Source organism: Canis aureus, chromosome 33 (genome assembly GCF_053574225.1).
Source record: "Canis aureus isolate CA01 chromosome 33, VMU_Caureus_v.1.0, whole genome shotgun sequence".
Classification (NCBI taxonomy): Eukaryota; Metazoa; Chordata; class Mammalia; order Carnivora; family Canidae; genus Canis; species Canis aureus.
Window position 1 is genome coordinate 24028575 of NC_135643.1, and position 19332 is coordinate 24047906.

General features: G+C 37.2%; 2 long non-coding RNA genes across 18 annotated transcripts in view; one reads left to right on the top strand and one right to left on the bottom strand.

Annotated features, from left to right (window-relative positions):
- The window catches only part of LOC144303762 (uncharacterized), a 135159-nt gene extending 130896 nt beyond the window's left edge, over positions 1 to 4263 (bottom strand). For 11 of the 16 annotated variants that reach the window (XR_013370743.1, XR_013370747.1, XR_013370741.1 and 8 more), the window contains exons 1-2: positions 3667 to 3777; positions 1287 to 1402 (exon numbers count right to left, since the gene is read on the bottom strand). This is a non-coding gene — a long non-coding RNA (uncharacterized LOC144303762). Of the gene's footprint in view, positions 1 to 1286; positions 1403 to 3666; positions 3783 to 4143 lie in introns of those variants that run through there. The other 5 variants (XR_013370737.1, XR_013370736.1, XR_013370739.1 and 2 more) reach the window with 4 other exon arrangements.
- Positions 3800 to 12105, top strand: LOC144303766 (uncharacterized). Of its 2 annotated transcripts, none has more exons than XR_013370754.1 (3): positions 3800 to 4594; positions 9583 to 9876; positions 11957 to 12105. It is a non-coding gene; the product is annotated as an uncharacterized LOC144303766 (long non-coding RNA). The 2 variants fall into 2 exon arrangements; XR_013370755.1 differs by having other exon boundaries at positions 9583 to 9723.
- The last annotated feature ends 7227 nt before the right edge of the window (positions 12106 to 19332 follow it).

Sequence of the window (19332 nt, forward strand, 5' to 3'; positions counted from 1 at the left end):
GAATGACTGAAGTAGGAAAGCATATTGCAATGCGTATAAGCTTCACCTATATTAAGCGGTTTTAACTCCTTTGAGTTAGACTTTCAATACTTCACTCATTGTAAGAACACAGGCTAAGGTCAGTAAAATATCCTAAGATTCTAGAAGTTAATTTACTAAGTAAGCACAGAAGCTCAGTGAAGCCACAGCAATTGATAGGGAGTTCTGGTAGTGTTAACAACTTGTTTACTTCACTTCTATTAAGACTTCAGGTGAATCATGAAGGGATATTATCTCTTAAAATGTAATATCAATCGCTTCTCGGCCTTTTGGCTAAGATCAAGTGTAAAATGTAATATCACAGGGAAGACAGTGTAAGTAGTTGAAGAACATTGATAAAACTTAAATATTTGGTTATGGAATTGTATGTGGTGTTTGAAGGTTTCTGTTTGTGAAATGTATGTATTACAAATAATAATAATTACAAATAAAAATTTCAGAAACTGGAAAAAATGAAATATCACATTTCTGGACACGCTAAACAGCAATCAAAGGCTAACAACCACAGCTCTGGAGTAGGAAAGGGCTGCAAATCATCACACTATTAATCAGGACATCTAAATGCTTAATTTGTGTCCAACACTGTCAGAAATGGAGGAGAAGCAAAGGGCTCACCGTGTTACCTGAAACTGGATTCATCTCTTGATAGATGTCAAACCAAAAGACACAATCAAGCCAAAGAATAAGAGAAGGAAGGGTTTTATTTGCAACAAGTAAAGGATAACACCAAGGGAAATTTACCAAACCAATGTCTCCTCGAATAACCCCTTTATGAGTCTTCACAATTTCAGAAACTGAGGATGAGAAATCCAATATTATGACAAAAGATGCTCCCATTATTCGTATCACTCAAGAAATTCCGAGACTTTTGGGAAACTTTTGAGCCAGAAACCTTGGATGATTTGGTCACCTGAGTGATAAATATTATATTTCTTATGAATCACAGTATCTCCATACTATGCATTAGAAAGATATATATGTGGGTACAACTTAACTTCAGAAAAGCTTCATGGAGGATAAAAAATTAAGGTTTGGATATGGGGAGAAATGGTGGACAGACTGGAGAGAAGGGAAACCCATGTTTAACACTTCAACTGAGCTCCCAGCAGCACCAGGATTTCTTCTGAATTGCAGAAGAACTGATACCCAAGTCTTCCAAGGTATTCCTGGGCTATGCCTTAGCAGAAAAAAAAAAAAATGTTGCACATGCAAGAGTTTAGGAATCTAGTTCCACTTTAATTACTTACTATTTGTATGACCTTGAACAAATCCCTCTGTGCCTCAGTGCTCTTTTTGCTGCTGGAATAGTAAGGCCAAGACTGCTTGTCTTACAGGACCAAATTGGTCAATGAACATAAAAACCCTAGGAAATATGGGAAGAGCAATTCACATGTAAGCCACTATTGTTGCCTTCCTCACTGTCTCCCCTGTTATCTGCAGAGGCAGGGGAGGGAACTGACACATAGATGATTTCTTTCATCTTTAGAATCATATAGCAGTTTGTGGAAGATAAGCTTTCTCCTACCCCCTTACCTAGATACAGGGCTGCACAGTGGGCCCAGGGCATCAGCCATGGTTACACAGTTCACTTAGTGTCAGACAGCCTTTGGGGACAATTTGAAGACTTCCTGGATGAACACATATCTCTTCATAGATTGGTTGTACCACCTGTTTCCATGGCAACTTTAGATACATTTCACATTCACCCACTTTCTGTTCCCATTCACTGTAATATCTCTTTAACAGCAAGAGACAGAAAGTTTAATAAAATAGAAGCATTTTAATAAATGGAAGGATAATTTACACGGAAGCTTTTGGCATTTTTGGAGTCCCTAGAGTTCTCTCTGTACGTTACAGTAGACTCGGAGTTTTTTGTTTAAGGAGAATGGAGGAAAGTAGATGCTTTTTATAAAATTTTTTATAAGAATGTTGAGACAACATTGCCACACAAATCCTCTGTCATGTTTTATATAAACAGACTGCTGACCAGCATTTCATTCTCCTTGATGTCCTGAAAGAGAAAATGCATATTCCAAGTCCTCATTGGCCACACGTACGTCTTCATGACTATCTCACGCTGTCCCTTCTTCCCAATGCCTGGTTGTGGTGGGAGGAAGTCCAGAGATGGGGCAAGGATCACAGCCACACCAAGACTGGTCTATCAGGGTGCTGAGCAAGCTAACAACAATTCTATGAGGTAGTAGTGTTTTCTCCAATGTTCCGTTTAAGGTTATTGAGGCTCAGAATATCTACCTGACAGTGTTGTAAAGTATATAGTGACAGAGCCAGGATCCAAACACACTCACAAGTATATCTTGAGCATGTGGACTTGACCATATTTTGGTGACTGTACTGTCCACATAGCAGAATCATCATAATTCTGAACAATGATTAATGATTCTGGTTCTTAGTTTGGGTTCCTCCAGAAATCAGAACCTGAGGCAAAGACTTGATGCAGGTAGTTTATTTAAGAACTGAACCCAGGAAGCAGGAGCAAATAAGTGGGTATCGATAGTAAGACAGGAGAGAGGAAAACTATTGCAAGCTGTCTTTTCAAGGTCACAGATGGATTCCCCTAGGACAGATTCTTTTCTCTACCAGGACCTCTGAGAAACACATAGAATGCCTTCCGGAATTATCCAGCTGTCAATGGAAGGCTGGAACCTTTACACACTAATCTACCTCTACCTCCGTTGTCTGAGAGTTTTCCCTAGGCATGTTAACTCTCCTGCAATTTCTGGATGTTGTTTTGCACAATATAACAGGCCCCTACAGTCAGAGAAGACCCTGGGGTAAAGCCCAGAAAGACCCATACCTGGCCTCCAGGTGGCACTTGGCTGGGTTGAGTTGAGACTGAGCTATAGGAGACCTGTAGCCTTAGCCACTACTGAAATTAAAGCTGGACCCAGAGGCTATAGTCCAGGCACCAGCATGTGAGCTGTACTGTAAGTCCAGCATATTTCACAACTTGCTGAAATAACTATTGATTCATCCTTGTGATTTATACATTCATACAAACATGAACATGACCGTAATTACAGTTATGGAGCAGCACTATCACAATACACACAACTGACTTAGCAGTAGCTTCTCTGGAGCAGTGATCATGGCCTCAGTGTGGGCTCTGTGGACCTTGCTCTTCTCCTGGTCTCATCACTAGAAAGTCTGCATACACAAGTTCCTTAAACTCAGTGTCTTTCAGCTTCCTCACCTTACAAAATGGACATAATAAAATTCACCTCATAGTCTGAGGTGGGGCTAAATGAAATAATACATGTAAAGTACTTAGAAGGGTGCCTGGATATAGTAAGTACTCAAAGGGATGGATAGAATTTTATCAAATAATTCGCAATTATGAACATAACCGTTTCCTTCTCTCATAGCACGTGGTGAGTGCTTAAAAGCACTCTATGTCTTCCCATTTATAATTATAATACGCTAACCAAAGCTTAAAACAAAATAACTACAAGTCCAGAAACCAAACACCATGATGACAGGAAATTTCGCCACCCCAAGCCCTACATTTTCTTGGCACTTTGTCTCAGAATAATGAAAAGTGTTCTGTGGCATTCCTCTCTCTCACAAGCCACAGCTAAAGGAAAAGATCTCAAAGGCTCATATTCCCACCTGGTAAAAATCTTTTACTCTGATGGAATAACAGCTGGTTAGAAAGGGGGAAAATCAACCCACGCAGGAGCTGAGTAGCTTCTGGTCTCCATGGTAACAGTGTGTCATAATCTGACCCCTTTCATCACCTGATTCCCTTAGGATAAAGAAAGAGCAAGGAGACAAAAATCCTAAGACAAAAAAAAGTAGTCATTTGTGCAGTAGATGATGACAGGTCAGCAAACAGAGCCAGGAGGTGATTCTAACCACCTACCGTTACGTGACATTTCCTCAGAATTATTTTTTCAGTAAGGGTGATAGGTTAGTATTGATCAAGCAGAGCCTAGTTGAAATTACTTACCCCCTCCTACCTTGTACGCCATGGCACATATGTAAGATGGCATCCTGGGGATAGGGGACAGTCTACAGACAAGCCACCATTCATAGCAAGATAATTGGTCTCCACAGGGGTGAAATTTATGATACTTTTCTTCTTACCATGAGCTTTTGCTTGGTTTCTAGGAAAGATGTTAAACATCTTTTGAATGATCAGAGCTACATAGCTCAAAGGCAAGTCCAGGAACTCCTACATCAGAATCCCTGGGCGCACTGTACAGATTCCCAGGGCCGATTGTCAGAGATTCTAGAAAAGCCAGTTTGGAGTAGAGCCAGAGAAGTTGTATTGAACCAGAAGCTCCAGGCATTTCCTGTGCACCCTACAGTTTGAAACCATTCAGAGCTGGAGGATTACTCAAAAATCCAACTTTAGCTAACTTTCCTTCACTCTGCTATCTATGTTGGCATTCAAAAGACCATTTATAAATGTGACAGATGCCACTTTTCTACAGATGACCTACAGAGATAATCCATTTTTGAGACAAAAAATATAGGGAAGCCTTCAAAATCACTGAAGTGAAAGGGAACAAAAATCTATTTTGGAAAAATAACTGTAAGTTAAAAGTGAAAAGTGTAATCTTTGGTTTGACTAATTTCATTTAATTTCCTATATTGCCTACCAGTTATAATAATGCCCAACTAATCAGAGCAAAGAATACCTTTTATTTCTTATAAGACAGAATTTTTATGTTAAACGACAGAAAAAAACATAATGCTATAAATCACTACCTTATTTCACATCTGAAAAATTGAAGAAGTTACATTTAGATGCCCATCCAATTTTAATCATACGTCATATATTCGAATGTTTACTAAGAACCTATTAAGTGCGAGGTGGCACTTTATGTGCTGGAGTTAGAGAAGTCAAAACCCCTACCATGTTAGAGTTTACATTTTAGGAGGGAAGACAGGCAATATAAAGTTAAGTAAAATAGCTACTAGGTCACATGGGGAAAAGTGCTACAGAAAAATATAAAGCAAGGAATAAGAGGGTTGCAGTTTTTAATAACCAGTACGAGAAGACCTTAAAAAAGAAGATAGCATTTGAATAAAAATCTGAACATGATGAAGGAATAAGTCTTACAAATATTGGGGAAAAGAATGTTCAAGGCAGAGGAAATAACAAGTGCAAAAGCCAAGGCAGTAATATACTTGGCCTATCAGAAGAATGTTCCAAGGTTAGTGTGAGGGAAGGAAGTGAATGAGGGAGAAAGTAGTAGAAGTTGAGGTGACACATAACAATTTCAGCACAGGACGCAAGTTGTATGACCTTTGACATTTATTCCAATTGTGATGGAAAGAAGCTACAAGATTTTGCACCGAGAAATTACATTGACTGACTTATGTTTAAAAGGATCATTCTGGCATCTGAATTGAGAAAAGATTATCAGAGACACAAGGATAGAAAAAGGACACAAGGTAGAAAGTATTCCAGTCTTTCACGGAGAAATGATGTTGGATAAGACTAGACTGGCAGTTTTGGGGTGATGAAAAATGGTAAGGTTCTAGAAAAAACTTGAAGGCAGAGCCAAACGAATTTGTGAAAGAAGCAGATGAGATCAAGAAGGGTAAGTCATGGCTTTTTATTTGAGAAATTGGAAAGAATTTCCAAAATTGGAGCGGCATTTTACTGGATGTGGAAGATTGGGAGAAGAAGGTTTGAGGACACATTGATATTAAATCATCTATTAGACAGCCAGGTAGCAATGTCAGGTGGACGGCTGGATCTATAAGACTGAAATGCAGGAGAGATACCTGGTTGGAGGTAGAGATTTGCAAATCACCAGTCTGGGTGCTGTTTCCTAGAGTGTGAGTATAAACAGAAAAAAGAATCTCAATGTCTAAATACTAGAGTACTTCAACGTTTGAAGATCAGGGATCTGAGTAGGAATCATCAAAAAGGGACTGAGGAGTGGCCAGGGAGGTAATAGGAAAAGAAAGTCCTTGAAACAAAGTGATGAGCACATTTCAAAGAGTGGGAGTGATCAAGATGTCAAATGCTTCAAAGTTGGTAGCATGAGGGCTGGGAACTGACAATTAGATTTAACAGCATGCAGGTGAATAATAGTCTTCACAAGGGCAGTTAGATATACTGGTGGGATTAAAATACCAGTTTTTTGGAATTAAAGAATGAATAGAAGAGGAATTGGAAAGAAGCAGTATAAAAATTTAATTTCAAAACTTCAGCTGTAAATAGGAGCTGAGAAAAGGAATGACAATGGAAGGAAATATGAGGTCATCAGAAGTGACTTTTTTCCCCTTTCTTTTCTTCCTTTCTTTAATATGAGATTTTAGGGTATATCTGCAGCCTAAGAATACTCAAGTAGAAAGGACCAATTTGAATACAAGGGACAAGAGGCAAGAATTACTGAGCAATGTCTCTGAATAGACAAGGGATGAGAGCTAATAGTCAAGTGGAGGCATGAGAATTTTTTCTCTTTACTAACAAATTGTCCATCTGTAACATCAGAAGAGAAAGACGCATCTAGCTGTGTGGAAGTGGTTGTGGAACCTTATAGAAGTTCTCTGCTGTTTGCTTTTTTCCTCTGGGAAAACAGATAATGAGCTCATCTGTAAGAAGGATAAAGAAAAAGAGCTTTGGAGGTTTGAGAAGAGCATATGGCTGGGAATTATGTCGTGGTCTAGGAGACTGGGAGGGAATGAATTTGAGAATTGTAATGCGACTATGCCAGCAGCACAGGAGGCCCCTTGATGAATGTAAAGTGAAACTAGTTAACCACTGTGACCTAAATATTCAGGGAAAGTGTAAGTTTAAGAGTCAAATTTAAAGGTTTGATTTAGCCATCATGAAAAACTCCCTAACTCATTTATGAAAATTCCCCATTTAATCTTGACAGAAATCAGTTTGAGTATTTCTCATTCTTCCCCAGAAGTGCTGAATCATTATTATTACCTCTGTATGCCAGATGTGAATTTTGGAGAGTTTATTGCTGAATATATTGGCATTTCCCTTTATAAGACAGTGAGGTATATTTTTTAAATACCTCACTTCTTCCAATTCCTATCCTTTATTCCATGGTATGAAAATCTCTATGGCATGATTTAAGGTGACATACTTTTTAAGTTTATTCCTACCAGTACCATGCTAAATGCAACTCAAAGGAAATCATTCTCAATCTTGAACTTTTGAGTTTACGGGGACCAAGGGCAGGACACTCCAAGATGGTCCACTTTAACATATTGGATTTTAAATAAAAGTTTCTTAAAAGAGCCTGTGCAAGAAAGGCACTCAGCCTCTCCTCTGTCCTCCTGAAAGCTGAAAAGAAATCTCCCATGTGAAGGTACCCCTCCCTGTACCAGGAGGTAAAGAGACATCCTAATCACCAGAGATGGAAAACTTAGAGCCAGGAAGGATATATGAACAATTCTTGTTACTTTTTATGAATTTACTTACCCAAATTTTGTTGGGCATTCCTTACTAATTGAAGCTTCCAATATTAAGTTTTCCTTTGTCAATTCCTCACAGATTTATTATCTTTGTCTTTGTCTCTTTTGTCTAAAAGGTATAAGAACTACCTGCCTTGGTCAATTCGTTATTCAATTTCATTATTGGGGGGTGCCTGAGTGGCTCAGTTGGTTAAGCGTCCGACTCTTTATTTCAGCTCAGGTGGTGATCTCAGGGTCGTGAGATTGAGCCCCGGACTGGGCTCTGCACTGGGCATGAAGGCCGCTTAAGATTCTCTCTCTCTCCCTCTCCCTCTGTCCTTTTTCTTTTTCTTTCTCTCTCTCTCTCTCTCTCAAAAAAAAAAAAAATCCCTATGCACTTAATTAAACTCTGGGCTTTTTTCCTGTTAATCTTTTTTATGTCAATTTAATACTTAGTCCAGCTGGAAGAACTTGAAGGATAGAAGAAGAATTTTTCCTTCCCTTCAAGGTCTTAAATATTTATACCAAAGAATGATACAAAATTTCTTGAAGCTGAATTAATTTTAGTTCCAGACCATATGGCTTATTACATATAATTTACTAATGGCAAGAGAAATAAAACTCAAATTAACCAAGAAAGGATTTTACAGCTCAGAAAGTCAGAATGTTTTATATGAATCACAGGAATTCCTACAGTCAGTTCTGCTTCTGAGTTCTTCACAAATCATGAGTTTTCATTCATTGCTACTAATTAACACTCTGCTTCACATCTTGCTGCATTTCCCATTCATCCATTGGTTTCTGGGCAGTGACTCAAGTTAAGCTGTGAGAGAGAGGTATAGCTGGCATTTAGTGAAAAAACCTAGACTTCTAGCTGCATTCTGATTTCATAGACCCCACCTGCTATCATCAAGAATGACAGCTTCTTCTGCATCTTCTCCATAGTTGATATGAGAGACCTGTTATCAGTTTTTCGAAACTTAAAGTTGGTAAGAAAAGGGAAGAGCAATATACCAATGCCCACTTTATGAGACTTAAACATATATATTTTTTTTTCATTTTATGATATCTTACAGTTTTTTATTCAAGTGAATCTCCCTGTTTGTGACAGATTTGGGTCACATGTGTAAATTATCTAACAATGGGTATTTGTTGTTAGAGCCCTAATTATAGCATGTCCCTATACATAAGTGGAATTCACTTGGCCATTCTGGTAACAAGATGCCATTTCAGGGGCTGCCTGTGTCTCGTTTGTTAATCCTTTGACTAATTTATTAAAAGGCTAGCCTGTGTGCTATGATGGTAAATAATTATTTCCAAGTATGTACTAGTTTCATAAAAATATTTCATATTTGCCTTTTAAAAATCTCTTCAAGATTCATTTACCAATTAACACACCATTGAATTGACATGTCTCCCACACTGTGAGTGCTCTGTGTCATTTTGATTAAAGTGTTACATTATAAAATCTTCCTTCTGATGATCCATTAAATAGAAAGTAGTTTGGATGCTGGATAAGAGCATGCCCTACACTGGGTATTATACTATATGTTGGCAAATTGAATTTAAATTTAAAAAATAAATTAAAAAAATAAAACTTGACTTTGAAGAATGAACCTCAAAGAAGGAAAAAAAAAAAGTATGCCCTAGAGTCAGGTTATCAAGCTCAGTCCTCACTGCAACTTTTGGTAGCTTTGTGATCCAGGGAAATTGACTTACAGTCTGTGAGCCTTACCTGTAATATGGAATAATGATAGCACACATGTCATAATGTCATGGTGAGGATTAAACACACTAAATCATATAATATGCTTAGCACCTTATGCCTAACAAATAGGAAGAATTCAGTAAGATGAGTTTTTACCAAATTTGTAGCATAAATATACTTATCCAGGCTGTACAATATATTGAAACTATTTAGAGTGAAGTGATTCCCAATTCTTCCGCTTACAAGTTACCTAACCTCTCTGAGGCTCAGTTGTTTCTCAGTTGTTAAAATGGGATAGTTCTTACATCAAGGAGGAATTCGTAAAACCTCCTATTATAGTTTTTGATACTTTTTTAAGTATTCATTAAAATTCCTATCTATATTAATTTGTCAACAAAATACTACAGAATGGATAGGTTAAACAACAGAATTTTATTTTTTCACAGTTCTGGAGGCTGGAAGCCCAAGATCAAGCAAGATGTCAGCAAGTTTGATTTCTTCTGAGGCCTCTCTCCTTGCATTGCAGATGGCTGCCCATGTCCTCACATGGTCTTTCCCCTGTGCACACACATCCCTGGTGTCTCTCTGTGAGTTCTAATCTCTTCTTACAAGAACACCAGTTAGATGGGATTAAGACCCAACCTAACGGATCTTACAGTGAGTCTATGTTTAACTTCTTGAAGAACAGCAAACTGTTTTACCACAGAGGCTGCAGCATTTTACAATCCCACCAACAATGTGTGAGTTCCAATTTCTCCACAAAATCGCCAAACTTATTTCCCATTTTTAAAGATTATAGTCATTCTTGTGAGTATGAAATGGTGCCTCATGGTGGTTTTGATTTGCATTTTCTTAGTGATTAAGGATTGTGAACATCTCTTCATGTCCTTTACTCTATTTGAATGTCTTCATTGGAGTCAAGTCCTTTGCCCATTTTGGAATTGGGTTTTTACTGTTGTTGAGTTTTAGGTGTTCCTCATATTGTCTCAATCCCTTATCAAAATGTGATTTGGGAATATTTTTTCCCATTCTGTGGGCTGCCTTTTCACTTTCTTGGTAGTGTCTTTTACATAAAAGTTTTTAAATTTGATGATGTACAATTTATTAATTTTTTTCTTTTACTGCCTATGTTTTTGATATCATAATCATTAAATCATTGGCCAATCCATAAAAAAGGGGGAGAGTTACTTTCAATTTATAAATTTGGGGGAAATATAGTTCAGGCCATAACACTATTCTTCATATCAGATAATTTAGATACCACAAAAAAACAAACAAACAAACAAAAAAACCAAACAAACAAAACCTAAAGAAATAGGAGTTAAATACTCCCACTATCACAGCCTGAAGAAAGAGAGGCATTTTTGTATAATAACTTCCTATTCCTACAATAAACTGTAAACTTTATTTACCTACCCCTGATCATTTCTTAAATCCTGAAATTTTAGGTTGTGGTTCTTTAAAAAAAAAAAAAAATGGGGGTCCTTGGGTGGCTCAGCGGTTTAGTGCCTGCCTTCAGCCCAGGGCGTGATCCTGGAGACCCAGATCGAATCCCACATCAGGCTCCCTGCATGGAGCCTGCTTCTCCCTCTGCCTGTGTCTCTGCCTCTCTTTCTCTCTGTGTCTCTCATGAATAAATAAATAAAATCTTAATATATATGTATATATATATATACATATATATATAATTTATTTATGCATTTATTTAAGAGAGAGAGAGCAAGCGAGAGAACACGAGCTGGGGTGGAGGCCACAGAGGGAGAGGAAGAAACAAACTCCCCACTGAGCAGGGAGCCTGACTGGGGCTAGACCCTGGGACTCCAAGATCAGCTGAAAGCAAACGTTTAAGCAACTGAGCCACCCAGGTACCCCTTAAATAGTGATTGTAAAAATACATCCACTCTAATAAAATGTTATTACAGTAAAACATTATATATTGACTCATATATTTTTAAAATATTGGACTTGTTATCCATAAGCAATGCATTTGATTAGCAAATTAACAATGTGAAGAAGAATTAGAATACTGTTAACTGAGAAGAATGTTTAAAAAATATAACAGAAAAAAATAAAAAAATAAAAAATATAACAGGATTTTTTTTTAACCAGAATTGATAATATTAACTTGCCAAAAACAACTTTGGCAAACATATTCCCTTCCCTACCCAATAGTCATTCACTCTCCTTCGTGCCAAGAAACCCTCTTATGTTCACCCTTCTTCAAGAAGCCTTTGGCCACAGGGAAAGTTGAACTCTCCCAGGCCCTGAGGGTGAATCATGACTGGCCTAAAGGGCAGCACAGTCATTCCACTTACCTTTATAGTGATTGGCTTAAGTGTAGATCAATGAACCTGATGGGAAGTCGGCAAAGAGCTCTGGAATAAAGGAATATAAGAAAAGGCCACTTTCTTCCCAGTACTGTAATATGAGGCCATGATCCTTGGAGCTTCTGCCACCATCTTGTCCTCCAGAACTAATTCCTTTTTCCCTCTTCTAAGACTATGCACAAAACAGAACAAAGTCTGTGAAATCAGAGACTAACCGTTCCCAATACAGAAATTAATTTTTAAAAGAAATTAATTTTAAAGAACTGCTAATTGTTAAATGAATAGGAACTAAAAAGGAATCAGACTTTATACCATTATAGACTAGTTCCCTCTATCCCTCACCCCACCTCCAACTACTATACTTAACTATTTATTATTGTCCTCCATACAACTTGATTTTTGCCTATTCCAAAATGATTCAGATTGAATAGTGACTATTATATGCTCACTTCAATGTCCAGATTTGTGCTCATAATCTCTTTTAATTTACCAGTGCTTATGGGATGCCTGGGTGGCTCAGCGGTTGAGTGCCTGCCTTCGGCCCAGGGCGTGATCCTGGAGTCCCAGGATCAAGTCCCACATCAGGCTCCCTGCATAAAGCCTGCTTCTCCCTCTGCCTGTGTCTCTGCCTCTCTCTGTGCGTCTCCCATGAATAAATAAATAAAATCTTTTTTAAAAAAAATTTACCAGTGTTTCAAGATTTGTCATGTGTCTCCTATATGACCCTATTGTCTATCTATCTGTGATCCAGCATCATTTCACAATGGTCATTTTCCTTGAGTTCAATAAAGTTATGGTTCTTCATAACTCCTAAGAAAGATAAATTTACCCATCATTCTGTTTTCAAGGAGCTGGGAACAAAAGATGTGACAAAACAGGTCAGAAAAAAAAATTGATCATGTTGACTATGCTCTATAACCCAGTAATCACACAAACCAAAGTGGCAAGATGATCACAGAGATCATTTGGTGACTGGACTCATTACCTTAAAGAGCAATTTAGTAGGAAAGAACAGTTCATCTTGTTCAGTGAATGGGAAATGTCGGAGTTTAATAGTTATCACTTTTATAGCATCTGTGGCCTAGCATACAGGAAAAAAAAAAGAATCATGAAGTTTAAATCCAGGTGATAATTTATGTCTGGTAGACACATTATTAAGTAAGCACTTAAGGTTTTAATTTGAATAAGTTAACACTCCCCTCCTGGACTAATGCTGTTCCTATCCACTTTTGAGGGAATGTGGTAAGGAGGAGAGAAATAGTGAAGAAGTGCGAGGAAGTTTTTTGGTCACCAGTTGACAACTACTCCCACTTCTTGCACTGATTCTAAAAAGCTCTGAGAGTCATATCATCTCTGAAGAAAAGGAATTTACGTTTAAAATATGGAAGATTATTCTTCATCTTATATAAAGCAAATTTTTCTTGGCTAGGCTATAGACTTAGAAGTAGCTGGAATACCCATTCTTTCCAATAGCTAGAGTAATGACTTTTATCTTCAAGTCTTCATGGAAGCTCTTGAGCCAGTAGAAAGGACAGACAGATGGAAATCCCCAGAATCAGCAGTAGTGGAACAAGAAATGGTTTAATGTTCCATTTAATGGCAGTTCAGGGGCTTTAGTGTAATTACACTCAATATTCTTATCTTCAACTTTCTTAAAAATACACCTCATATTTTAGAGCAAAATTAGAAATATAAATTAGCATGAAGAAAATAAGAGGCAGTATGGCATACAAGATAACAGTAAAATTCCAGGATCAGACACAGTTGAGTACAAAACCTAGACGCTCCCATTTCTCGCTGTGTCAACTGGGGAAGCGATTTAACTTCTCCAAGCCTCAGCATCCCCATTATATTAGAGGATCTAAGCATTTTTACTTCAGACCATTGATTTAAAGATTACATGAGATTATGCATGTAAAGCATTTCCCAGAGTGCCTGCGGTTGCTAAGCACCCAAGAAATAGTACTGATTATTGTGCTACGACTACTAATGATCTATATCCCCATCTCGCAAATAAGCACTATTAATGTTTTGGCATGTAGGCTTTCATTTTATTTTCTATTTGCATACTTCACATATTTTTTTATTCAGTAATGGGATCATACAATGCCATAATGTCTGTAGTTCATTTTTTTAAAACAATCTTCCCATGTCGATAAAGTTCCACAATATAATTTCCAGTGGCTACTTAATACTTTCTTTTATAGCTCTACAATAATTTATTTCACTGATCCTCTTATTGCTGAGCCTTTAGGATGCATCCAAATTTTGCTATAATAAGCAATGCCATGATAAATAACATTGCACATAAATACTTCAATATAATCCTCACTGCGTTAAAATTCTAGAAGTGAAATCACTAAGTCAAACAAAGTGAATGCACACTCTCTGAGATTTTTTGACACATTTTGACAAATTTTCTTCCAGAAAAGACTCCCACTGAGAATATGTGAAATTCTCTTTTTCTGAAACTATCCACAGCACTAGGTATTATAATTTCACCTTCAAAGAGAAAAGGCATTGCCAATATGATACCAGTGAGAAAGTGTTTCATTGCTGTCAGTGTGAAATAAAAGCACTCTATTGGCTAACTAAAATCTTCTAATTGCTATGTTCCAACTGAAGTTTATTCTGGAGAAGGAATTGACAAACTATGGCCCACAGACCAAATCTCACCTGCCGTCTACTTTTGCACATCCACAAGGTAAGAAATGTTTTTACAGATGAACACTTGCAATCAATTTGATTATAGGCCATGCTAACTTGAACTCCAATTAAGCAAAACGTTATTTAAAAAAATTCAGGGACACCTGGGTGGCTCAGCGGTTAAGCATCTGCCTTCAGATCAAGACGTGATCCTGGAGTCCTAGGATGAGTCCCACATCGGGCTCCCCTCGAGGAGCCTGCTTCTCCCTCTGCCTATGTCTCTGTCTCTCTCTCTGGGGCAGAATAAATAAATAAAATCTTAAAAAAAAAATCAATTCTTCTCATTAGCCAACCTGTATTATGAAAACTTGTATCCAACAATCATTATTACATTTTGAATTTTTTCAAAACATTTTGTGGAAATTTGTTTGCTTTCATATTATATAATTATCTGCAAAATAGTCTCAATTTTGCACCGTGGCACACGAGGCATAAAATATTGACTATCTGGCTTGTTTATAGAAGAAAACGCCAACTCCTTTTCTAGAGTCCCAAATACAAATATGAAAGCAAAATGTGTTTTTAAGGATTTCACCTCATATTAGAGTGATAAATTTATCAAGGATATTCATTTATTCCACATAACTGTGATGCTCAAACCTGGAGTTATCAGGTTTCCTCAGAGATAATCTTGGAAGAAAAAAATGAGGGCAAGGAGAAGCCAACAAGTCCTCACACTTCATTTTTATTGCCTCTTCTTTCATATCTGAGTTCCAAATAAGATTTCATGCAAATAATTAGTACCACTGAAAAAAAAAAATCCGAAAACTACTTCCTAAGTGAAACAGGGCTTCCCTTATGCCAAAAACTTCTTTTACGTATCTTCTTCCAGTGACCACTGAGAGTAGGCACTTCCCAAGAGATCCCAGTCAACCTGCTTTCAAACCTAACTGCTCTGCTTTTTAAAAGGTTATATTTCTGATTGATGAAAAAGGCTAATGACCATTACAAATAAATCCATATTGGTACTGGTAATTTTTTTTTCCTTTCATGAAGAAATTAATCTGATTCACAAAACTATTTCACACTTAAAGCTGTTTAGCAACTATTCCCACAGTAAGAGAGGCAAAATGGAGTTTAAAAAGAAAAATAAGCAGGGGTGCCTGGGTGGCTCAGTTAAGTATCTGGCTTTTGATCTCAGCTCAGATCTTGATCTCAGAGTTGTGAGTTCAAGCCCCATGTTGGGCTCCACGCTGGAGGTAGAGCCTACTTAAAAAATAAATTAAGTAAGTAAATAAATGAAAGGAAAAACAAGCAAAGAACAGAAAATGTAGGCCTAACTTTCTTTTTTCTGAGCAATTTAAGTTGTGAGAGTAAACTACACTGAAGCTACTCCTTCACTTGTGACAAATGTAATGAAATGGTTAGGAACGACAAAATAAACACAATAGGGAGCAGGTTGTTTTTTCCATTACCTATGACTTTCTTGATGATTGTGCATTTCCAGAAGGTTTAGCATAATTGCCTCTTCCCCCTTCCTGAAGCTGCTTTAGATACATCCTGACACATTCACACTTGGTTAGCTCTTCTACCCTCCGGGTCAGTTTGGCAGGAAAATTCTTTCAAATAAGCAAGAAAGAAAATTGTCTGCTCTTTACTGGGTATAAGTTATTAAAAATCAACAACAAGATAATGTATCAATTCCATAAGGGGAACTTCAGGCGCCAGAATTAAAGTTTATCTAATAGGTTCATATCAAAGTTATCTTCATTCTGCAGTCAGATAAATCAAGACCATGAGAACATAATCAGTCGAATTATCAAAAGAGTAATGGTGATAATGGCAATAATACCTAAGGTTTGGGTGCTTTCTGTGTAGTCGGCCATGAGTAGGTCATGAGAACCAGATTCGGCTTTTTTTAATTAAAATATAATGGACATATAACATTATGTTACTTTCACATGTACAGCTTTTATATATACTGTAAAATAACCACCACAATACAACAGTTAATATCTATCACCACACACTTACAAATCTTTTTCTTGGTGGTTCAGTCTGTTAAGGACACTCTTGATCCTGGCTGAAGTCATGATGTCAGGGTGGTGAGATCGAGCCCTGTGTCAGGCTCCATGCTTAAGATTCTCTCTCCCTTCTCTTTGCCCCTCTCCTCTGCTCACACTCTTGTTTCTCTTTCTCTCCCTCTAAAAAAATAAAATAAAACTTTTCCCTTAAAAAAATCTTTTTCTTATGATGAGAACTTTTAAGATCTACTCTCTTAGCAACTTTCCAATATATAATATGGTATTACTAGCTAAAGTGACCATGTTCTATATTGTATCCATGTGACCCCTTCATTTTATAACTAGAAGTTTGCACCTTTTGACCATCCACTGACTTTCAATAAAAATAACACCCACTCACTATAATCAGGCCCTGTTCCGATTCCATCATATGCATTGATTGATTGCTTCCAGTCACTGATGGGGTAAGGCACCATCACTATAACCATTTCACAGACGCAGTTTAGCAGATTGCCATGCTCACAGAGCTACTACAAGTGGATTGAGAATGTGAGTCTACCCTCTTGGTTCCATCCATGATGGTGTTCATCTACAACCTTCTTCTGCCTTTAAAACCTGCCTGATGGGAGGGAAATCAGAAGATTATAGAAGGATAAGCTCTAGTTTCAACCATCACTAAAATGGCACATACAACAGTTTAAAAACAAATGAAATAGAAACTGTGGAGAGTATAGAAGGAGGTAACTACTACAAAGGGGGCATTTGATCCCCATCTAGTATCTCCAAAAACTTTTAGAGTAAAAACCAGGAAAATGAGCTCCCTATCAGCCTCAGTACTTTGGACCACTAGACAGATGAGAGCAGCAGCCCTCAGATGTGGCCAAGCTGAGGGGATAAGCACAGGAATCCACACCTCCCAAATGCTGGTGCAACCACAACACAGTAGGTATTGAAGATAAAGTGGCAGATGTTAGAAGAATGGTAAAAATTGAAAGAAAGTAGCCACTGTTTCTAAAAGTGTATTCAGAGTGATGCTAATAAGAGCTCTACAAATATGGGGACAGGTTAGGAGATTTGATAATATGGGGAAAAGCTGGATCAAAGAGTTACACAGATTTCTTTCCTGAAAGACTGCCCGAGTCTTTGATGAACTAAAGTGAATTTCCATTATATGACTGTAATATGCAGCATTTCCTAAACTTTTTTAAATGCAGCATTCCTTTTTTTTTTTTTTTTTTTAGAAAAACATGTTAACATTTTGTAGATTGCCCACTCTCCATAGAACACTGGGTGAATGAAGTAATCAGCCTTTTTTCTTTCTCTGGGGTACAAATGAACAGAGCACATTGTTAGGGGGAAGGATTGGTGCTGTGGGTCTCAGGTCATCACATCCCTGCACACTTACATGTACCATAGTATCCTAAATCAAAAAAACAAGACTGCCTTCTCAGGTACAGTACAATGTGATCCATAAGCAAGACTATTAAAACCAGGGGTTCAGGGTGCCTGGGTGGCTCAATTGGTTAAGTGTCTGCCTTCAGCTCAGGTCATGATCTCAGGGTTCTGGGATTGAGCCCTGCATCAGGCTCCCTGCACAGCAGGGAGACTGCTTCTCCCTCTCCCTCTGCCCTTCCCCCTGCTTGTGCTCTCTCACTCACTCATTCTCTCTTAAATAAATAAATAAAGTCTTTAAAAATAAATAAGTAATAAAACTAGAAGTTCACGAACTACCTGAGTTGGGGAGGGAACATGAATTACAGACATTATATGCGTCTATTTCTATTATGTGGTATCATATACCACTGTCATATGGAAAGAGTCTCTGTCATGTTCATCAGACATTCAAATAATTTCACGATCCAAAAAATCTTAAGAACCAACTGTACTTTACACAGTAAAAATAATCTTTACAAAGGTGATATTAACACTGAATTCTAGATTCTGCTTATAATTTCAGACAAATCACAGTTTCTCTGGGGTTTAATTTCCTCATTCAAATATTCTTTATCCTGTGTACTGTGTAGAGTTAATATGACAATGAAATAATGAAATAAAGAAAACTATGAAGAGCATAAAGTGCTATGCTTTATGCTATGTTATTATTATTATAATTGTAACATGCAATCACATTTCCTCCATCAGAGGTAATACAGGAAAAGGGAAAGAATCCATAGCATTTTGGGTAATGTGTGTCTGAAAACCACCACAAACTACAAAGTAATGGAAATCATCAAAGAAAAACAATGTTAGTAATGAAAATTTTGTTTGAAATTTTCTTTGAAAATTTGAAAATAATGTTCTTTGAAAATAATGTTAGTAATATTCCTGCTACCTATATATACTTTCAAAGACAGCAAATCTAGCATGATGGTGGAATCTTAAAAATACCTTCAATTAGAATTTTTTATAAATGGTAACAGTTCTGTGGCCTTGTTACTATGAAATAGAAACCATTCACCCTCCCTAAGTGATATTCAGAAAATAAAGAGGCTTATAAAATAATGAGGTAAGTGTCCACCACTCGCCAGACACATTTCATGCATGGTCCACTTAACACCCTAAGATAGAAATTATTAGCCCTGTTTTACAGATAAGGAAATGGAGGTTCACAGAAGTATGACCAACTTCACACAGCAAATACATATCAGAAGTAGGATTAAATGTCTGGTCTGTTTGATTCCAAAATCTTTTCCCATTCAGTGAGTCTGCTGTTTCTATATTTTTTAAAGAAATAAAATAATTTTAAAAATTAATAAACTAAAAACAAGTGGTTTTGGTGACATAGATGAAATCTAAAAGTGTAAGTAGCTGAAAATAAGCTCATAGTAAATATTTAACACAAAAAAACATTTCTATAGTTTATCCCCAAAACTTACTTTTTTAAAAGATTTTATTTATTTATTTATTTATTTATTTATTTATTTATTTATTTATGAGAGGCACAGAGAAAGAGGCAGAGACATAGGCAGAGGGAGAAGCAGGCTCCATGCAGGAAGCTGGATGCGGACCCAATCCCAGGACCCCAGGATCATGACCTGAGCCAAAGGCAGATGCTCAACCACTGAACCACCCAGATGCCCCCCAAACTTATTTTTATAATTACATACATAGGAGAAATTTCAAAAGGAAAATTACTTTTAACAGAAGTACTACTTAGTAAATGGTAGTGTAAATGATACATGAAAGAAATAGCATAATA